At 37.5% G+C, this 8,564-nt stretch overlaps 1 long non-coding RNA gene across 1 annotated transcript; it reads right to left on the reverse strand.

Annotated features, from left to right (window-relative positions):
* Nucleotides 1-200: 200 nt before the first annotated feature.
* Nucleotides 201-7,661, reverse strand: LOC148268786 (uncharacterized). The gene is made up of 2 exons (XR_015817022.1): nt 7,383-7,661; nt 201-647 (listed from the first exon to the last, which is right to left on the reverse strand). It is a non-coding gene; the product is annotated as an uncharacterized LOC148268786 (long non-coding RNA).
* Between the last annotated feature and the right edge of the window lie 903 nt (nt 7,662-8,564).

Here is an 8,564-nt window from a genome sequence, read left to right on the forward strand (position 1 = left end):
ATTAAATAGTTAGCTAAACTTGAAAATATTATTTAGAATTTCAAGTAATTGGCAATGATGTATAAGGTACCTTGGTAAAGTTATAAGGTGAAGTTACCAAAGAAGCCGGTTTCTTAAAAGAAAATGATGAAGTACTGCAGAATAATCAAACAACTCAACTTTGGTTAATTAGCAAAGTAGAGCCTAAGGAAATGGTAGAGAAACCAAAAATAGCAACTAATGTTTATAATCTAAAGCTTCTGAAGTTCCACCACACAAGATCTCAAAAATGAATAAAGCAAATATCCGGCTCATACAGACCAGAGCAACATTTTGAGGTAGGAGAGAGTGTATGTTTACAAATAATAACATAATTGCTGCATAAATATAAAGCATAAATTTACAGGCAGAGAAGTTAAAAAAACCTTTGTTTATGTAAGCTAGTGTTGCTGGATTGTTTGATGAACTCTTCAACTAGAAACTACCCTATAAGTAAACCTTGAAAAGACAATGCAGTATTGAAATTTCATTCTAATATAATCAATTTCTCAAAAGCGTAAAAGAAACAAATCAAAAGAAAAGAAACTGCAAGACGAGAGAGTGAGATAGCTTTTCTCGAAGCAGCCATGAATCATCTTCTCCAAATAGCCACGCAGTTATCAATCTTCCTAGGGGCACACAGATAAGGTATTTCAGACTTTAAACATCATTTGTTTTGGTTGAAAATAGGAAAAAAAGAAAGAAGCACAAATATAAGGACAAAATGATGAAGGAAAAAACCTGAAATAAGGTTTAACGAAGACTTTTTTTTTTTAATCGTTCATATAAAGAATAACAGTATCTACATTCCGGATTATAAAGAATATAGAGATTTTTAAGATTCAAGCACAAACTACTTTCTCTTCCATAATCTACCATTAAAATCATGCAGCAAAAGAAGAAGAGAAGGAGATAGAGAAGGCACTTTCTCTTCTCTTCTGTATATATAATAAATACATTACATTCTTAATTACTTTATATTTTACATAAAATTAATTAATTAACTACTCAAAAACTAAACGTTTCCATCTCTTGAGCAAAAGGCTGCCACGAAGCAACAAAAGCAGGAATGTTTCACTCACCATGCAAATCTCTGTCTTTCTTCTTTTTTATCTTCTTCAATCAAAACCCACCAACATATTTGATCAGAATGATGAAAAAAAAAACAAAGGAAATCATGAAGCCACTAAAACATATTCACGTATTTTATTCCTTGAATACCAAATTCTTTACAGGAAATTGACTTTTTTTCCTTTTACAACCAACCTACGACAAAGAAATCAAGAAACCTTCTTTCTTTCTACCATTTACACCATCAGAAAATTGAACAAGAAAGAAACTCAAGAAACAAACAAGGTTGCCTTAGAACCTAGAATGGATGAATTCACATAGCACCCACGACTCATCTCTCGCGACATATCAACAAGCCACGGTGATGTAAAGTCGCAGTGGAGATTGTAATCTTGCCATTGAGAGGGCACAGACAGCACCTGCCATGCATGTCTTATGGACTTAAAGGGCCCATGTGCAGTAGTTGAGCAGTGGACATCGGGATTGTTGCATAATATTTGGAACGTCCGCAACAGGCAAAAGGGAGTTGTGGCAGGTCCACTTCCTATTCAACCCTATTTTTCAAGGATGTGGATAAGTGAAATATTAAGAATAATTAATATATTTAATTGTAACCGTTTTTATTTCTTTTTTTCTTTTGTCCATTGCTCACATACCAGCACTGGTACGTTTTCCTGCTGTATGTTTTCCTGCTTCTGTATGTTTTCCTGCATTTTTGTTTTCTTCTGTTATGGTGCCCCTGTGCCCTGCATTCTGTTTCATTTTTATTTCTTCTGTTATGGTGCCATTGCTGATGGTTATATATATTGTGTAAGCTGCAAACGTATGAATTAAATAAAAACATTTTTCTCACTCTTAGGTTCATTTTGCTCTGCCTCCTTTCTGTCAAATTTTCTATCATGGTATCAGAGCCTTAAACCTTTAACCAACATTTTTTTTTGCTCAGTAGTTGAGCTACAAAACACTTGATCTCCAATGGCTAGAGATCAGTCTGATGACCTCCAAAATCCATTCTTCCTTCACAGTGCTGACCACCCCGGTTTAGTTTTGGTATCCAATCTTCTCAACGGGAACAACTACAACACATGGGAGAGAGCAATCAGGATAGCACTAACAGCTAAAAATAAGTTGGGATTCATAGACGGAACCCATGATCAACCAAGCAGCACCGACCCCCACGCCACAGCTTGGTTACGTCACCAAGGAGATAGCTGACAGCTTGTTATATCATGAAAGTGCACAATCCATCTGAACCGATTTACAGCTCCGTTATCAGCAGAGTAATGCACCCCGTATTTATCAATTGAAGCAGAGCATGAACAATCTTACTCAAGGATCACTCAACATCAACACATACTACACACAAATGAAAACAATCTGGGATGAACTCAAAACCTTCCAACCAACTCAAAGCTGTCACTGTGGAAACATGAAGGCGTGGAACGATTATCAGGAACAAGAGTTTATAATGACTTTCTTAATGGGATTAATCCCTCCTATGCTGCTGTTAGAGCCCAAATTTTGATGATGGAATGCTCTCCATCCATTTTGAAAGTCTTCTCGCTGGTGGTGCAGGAGGAACGACACCGTGCAATCAGGCTCGACTTACACGCAGAAACAGGTCACGGTTCCGCATCCTCTGTTGCCCTAACTCAAGGAAGAAGGAGACCCATCTGTTCACACTGTGGGCTTGTGGGCCACACTGCGGACAAATGTTACCGCCTACATGGATACCCACCAGGCCTCAAGCCCAAGCCCAAAATATGTTTTAATGATGGAACTGTGCAGGCACAAAAACAGACCCACAATGCTCCAGCTGTCTTTGATGAGGGGTCTGCCCAAACGCAGGCCCAAGCCCGTAACCCACCTGCTATCTCTCGGCCCACTCATGGAACCAGTTTTTTCAATCTGCCTGGCCCTCAATCCAAGCTCGGGTTCTTTTCAGCCAACCATACCTTGGCCCATGAAGTTTCATCCTCCTCGGGCATGCACTCGACCACAAGACAAGTGCAGAATTTTTCTGACTCTCTCGACAACTGCTTACCGGGATCTCATCCCGCTGCTTCTGTCGATAACTTAAGCACATCGCAAATTCAGAACATTATTGCTCACCTAAGTGCACGCCTCCACCAACCCAACACCGCAATCATGCCTGACACTCTATCTCTCTCCACAAGTCATACCACCCTTAACCCTCACGCGGCAGGTATATCCTACACACCCTTTTGTCTTTCCAACTTTACACACACACTTACCTCTGAATACTAGATCATTGACTCCGGAGCCACACATCATATTTGTTGTACGCCCACATTTTTCACACACCTTAAAACTGTGCATCCCATTCCAGTCACTTTACCAAATGATAGTTCAGTGATAGTCAATCAAGTTGGAAGTACACCACTCACCGACACCCTAACTCTACATGATGTTCTCTTTGTCCCTCACTTTTCTTTTAACCTTGTCAGTGTCAGCATGTTGACCACCACCCACAACTGCACAATTAATTTTTCTCTTCATTTTTGTGTCATTCAGGACCGCACTCGGGACTTGTTGATTGGGAAGGGTAGATGCATTGGCAACCTCTACTACTTAACTACCAGATATTTTCCTTTTCCTGCTGTTCATCATGTTTCCACTCACTCTAAAAGTAGCCTATGGCACTTTAGATTGGGTCATCCTTCCAATGTAAAACTTCAGTATATTAATGACTCCTTACAAACTTCGAATATTTCTCATTATAAGATTTGTCATTTAGCTAAACAACGTAAATTATCTTTCGTTTCTAACAATAGATTATTTGATAATCCATTTGATCTAATCCACATTGATATTTGGGGACCCTTCTCTCCACCCACTGTCGAAGGATACAAATATTTTCTCACAATAGTTGATGATTGTACTAGAACTACTTGGGTGTATCTCCTTCGTCAAAAGTCCGACGTTCTTACTATTCTCCTTGAATTTTATACTCTTATACTTACACAATATAATATTTCCATTAAATCTGTGCGATCTGACAATGCGCACGAGCTGAATTTTTATTCTTTTTCAAATCGAAGGGCATTGTTTCTTACCATTCTTGTGTTGAGACTCCCCAACAAAACTCTGTCGTTGAACGTAAACATCAACACATTTTAAATGTAGCTCGTGCTTTGCTGTTTCAATCCCATATTCCCCTTGTGTATTGGGGCGATTGCATCTTGACCGTTGTTTACCTAATTAACCGTACACCGTCCCCCTTGTTATCAAATAAAACTCCATTCGAACTGTTAACTCAAAAAAAACCTTCTTATGATCACTTGCGTACCTTCGGTTGTCTATGTTATTGCTCAACTCTTGATAGTCATCGCCACAAATTTTCACATCGTTCTAGGGCTTGTATCTTCCTCGGTTATCCTTTGGGCAACAAAGGATATAAACTTCTCGACATCGAGAGCAACCAAATTTTTATCTCACGTAACGTCATTTTTCATGAACATATCTTCCTGTTTCTTTCCTCTCAATTACCTGATCCCATTCACAATGATTTCTTTCACGATCGTGTTTTACCGGTTCCTCTCCAGACATCTACACAATCCTCAGATTGTCTTGATACACCTCTTTGCTCACAACGTGAATCCTCCCAAACACACTCATCTCGTCCACTACGTATAACACGACCACCCTCTTATTTGTCTGACTATCACTGCTACCATACAGATACCCGTGCACTCTATCCTATTTCTTCGTTCCTTACTCATACCAAACTTACCTCCCAATATCACAACTTTATTTGCGCCATTTCCTCCCACACTGAGCCTACCAACTTTCATGAAGCTAACCAGTCCGATGTTTGGATGAATGCTATGAATGTGGAGTTGCGTGCCTCAAAGGACAATAACACTTGGTCCATTGTTTTCCTCCCTCCTTGGTCCATTGTTTTCCTCCTTCCAGGGAAGAAACCAATTGACTGCAAATGGGTTTACAAAATTAAATATCAAGCTGATGGGACCATAGAAAGATACAAAACTCGTCTGGTTGCTAAAGGCTACACACAACAATTTGACATCGATTTTCTTGACACTTTTTCTCCTGTTGCTAAATTGGTTACTGTCAAGATTTTGCTTTCACTTGCTGCTATCCATGGTTGGCGCCTGACTCAATTGGACGTCACCAATGCCTTTCTACATGGTGACCTTCACGAAGAAGTTTATATGACTATTCCTCCAGGCTATTCTCCTCGAGAGGGGGAGACTTTTCCACATCAACCTGTTTGCCGCCTCCACAAGTCAATCTATGGGTTGAAACAAGCTTCCCGACAGTGGTTTCATAAGTTTTCATGAACATTACTTCAAGAAGGCTTCTATCAGTCACAATGTGACCATTTCCTATTTGTCAGACAACAAGGTAAAACCTTCTTAGCATTGTCGGTGTATGTCGATGACATTGTTATTCCCAGTAATGACGATCAGGCTGTCGAAGAACTCAAAGGTACACTCAAACAAAAATTTAAAATGAAAGATTTGGGAATTCTCCGATATTTTCTTGGACTTGAAATTACAAAAAATGACATAGGAATCACCTTGTGCCAAAGGAAATATGCATTGGATCTCTTAACTGAGACTGGATATCTTGGTTGTAAACCCTCATCTATTCCTATGGATCATAATATCAAAATGTCTAAAGATGATGGCGAGCTCTTGAGTGATATCACCAGCTATCGGCGACTAATTGGAAAACTGTTGTATTTAACCATCTCTCGCCCTGACATATGCTACTCTGTCAATAGATTGAGTCAATTTCTGGCTGCTCCTAGAACCAGTCACCTCTAAGCTGCCTTACAGATTCTCCAGTACATCAAGAGAACCCCTGGACAAGGTCTTTTCTTTCCTTCATCATCTGCCATTCAGATTAACGCCTTTTCTGATGCTGATTGGGGCACATGTCCGGATACTAGAAGATCTCTCACTGGTTTTTATGTTTTCCTTGGGTCTTCATTAGTCTCATGGAAATCAAAGAAATAACAAGTCGTTTCTCGGTCATCTGCCGAAGCCGAATATCGCTCTATGGCCAACACTACTTGCGAAATCGTTTGGACTCTGAAGCTGTTGCGTGACTTAAAAGTTTAACACCAAGGCCCTGCATTACTTTACTGTGATAATCAAGCCGCTCTACATATTGCTTCAAATCCAATGTATCATGAAAGAACAAAACACATTGAACTTGATTGTCATTTTGTTCGTGAGAAGATTCAAGATGGTACCATGAAGACGATGCACATATCCACTTGAAATTAACTGGCAGATTTAATGACAAAGGCCCTTCATTCTGCACAATTCACCAATTTATTGAGCAAGAGGGGCACAATAAATCTGTACCTTCCATCTAGAGGTGGAGTATTAAGAATAATTAATATATTTAATTGTAACCGCTTTTTATTTCTTTTTTTCTTTTGTCCATTGCCCACGTACCAGCACTGGTACGTTTTCCTGCTGTATGTTTTCCTACTTCTGTATGTTTTCCTGCATTTTTGTTTTCTTCTGTTATGGTGCCCCTGTGCCCTGCATTCTGTTTCATTTTTGTTTCTTCTGTTATGGTGCCATTGTTGATGGCTATATATATTGTGTAAGCTGCAAACGTATGAATTAAATAAAAATATTTTTCCCACTCTTAGGTTCATTTTGCTCTGCCTCCTTTCTGTCAAATTTTCTATCATGAAATAACGACTCTTTGTGAGCCTATAAGAAAAACTTTCTTCTGTTTATCAAGACGAAGATTACATGCAGTAAAACATGACACCATCATTTTTCTTCTCACGTTAAATTAGACCATTAATAAACTTCAAATTTAGAGTGTGAATATTATCCGGTACTCTAATAACATCTGGGAGAAGACAGAGGCAAGCAAAAGCTTCAACAAGGGAGAATCGTTCTTTGTGGGTAGCAAACGAGCATCTAGTCCCATTCCTTCTACAGTAAGGTCAGTTCTAAATGCCTGCAATAGTATCAGAGCCAAGTTGCTTGCTTCGACCCCGTAATAATCATGCTCTAATTTGGATTAAACTTGTTGATTTTTTTTATATATTAATTTGATGATGATGAATCCAGAAAACATGTTTTTGACTCATGTATATTTGCCCACAACGTTCTGTTAATTACATGTAAATCTAAGTGATTTCATCTATATGCAATTGGGAGATAGAATACATGAAAGGTGTTTTTTAATCATTTATAACTAGTAATTCCCATTTTTTTCCTTATGTGCAAAACACTAAATTGGCTTAATTAGTGAAACCCAAAAACTCCAAATACCTCGGTAGACTGAGTTCGCCCAGATAAAGTGACGTGTGACCTTTGTGGTTGGCTGCCTGAGTGGCGTGTTTGACTTCCTCCGACTTGCCTCTGGACGATCTATGTGTTTGTAGTGCCTGTGGTCTCCGGCAATAAAAGATCTGGGTACCTTGGTTTCTCAGAGAGGTGTTAGAAAAAAAAAGAAATCTGAAAAGAGTAGAAACTAGAAAAAGAGACAGAGAGATGTCTTGTGCGTGCGCATGAAATAAGAAAAGAAAAAGGAGAGGAGAAGGAGAGAGAGAGAGGTTAAAGGTATATATACATATATATATATATATATGCAAGACTTGTGGTTGACTCCTGCAAAGCAAAAAGGATTGTTTTATTTTACTATTCTTTTCTCTTTCATAATGATGATGTCATCCTAAATTGGGACAAGAACCTTAATCAAGCACCTTAGACCAACTTAACCATCTCAACAAATACATACAATTTTTTGTTCTTGCAAATTTATTCAGATAGCAATATTGCTATTTTTAATACTACACTACATTTTTTTATTAAAATATTCTATGTATGCATTTTTTTATTTGGACGATAATATTGACATTTTATTATGCTGTTTTTTTGTCATTACTGTATTAATGTGTATTAATTAGTTTATGTACATTAATTTGTTAGATCTCTTTTGTTAAGTAGAGATAACTATATATATTTATGTGATATTTGGTTTTCTTATGCTAATTAGTTTGGTAAAATTAAATAGTTACATGGATATTCTATTTAATTTTTAGTTATGATAATTAAATTAAAATATTTCTAATTTGTATCATATGTTATGATTATGAGCTTAGTGAAATTTTCGAACATGTGATATAAATAATGAAATTTTGATAATTTAATTATGAAAAATCGTACCTAATGTCCATTTATTTATATACTTGTAGAAATGACAATTAAGAACATGATTATTGATCTGTCCACTAATAAAAAATTGGATGAGACAAATTATGATATATGGCATAGGAAGATTCAATATCTTCTTAATAAACGCAAGGTTTTGAAAACTTTAACCACTACTGTACCTGAGCCAAAAAATACCGGTAGTGACCAGTACAATGAGGATCTGACTGCATACTAAAAATGGTCCAAGAAGGATCGTTTTGTGCATTATACTATATTGTATTGCATGCATAATGATCT

This window comes from Carica papaya, chromosome 2 (genome assembly GCF_054855325.1).
Source record: "Carica papaya isolate Zhongbai chromosome 2, ASM5485532v1, whole genome shotgun sequence".
NCBI lineage: Eukaryota > Viridiplantae > Streptophyta > Magnoliopsida > Brassicales > Caricaceae > Carica > Carica papaya.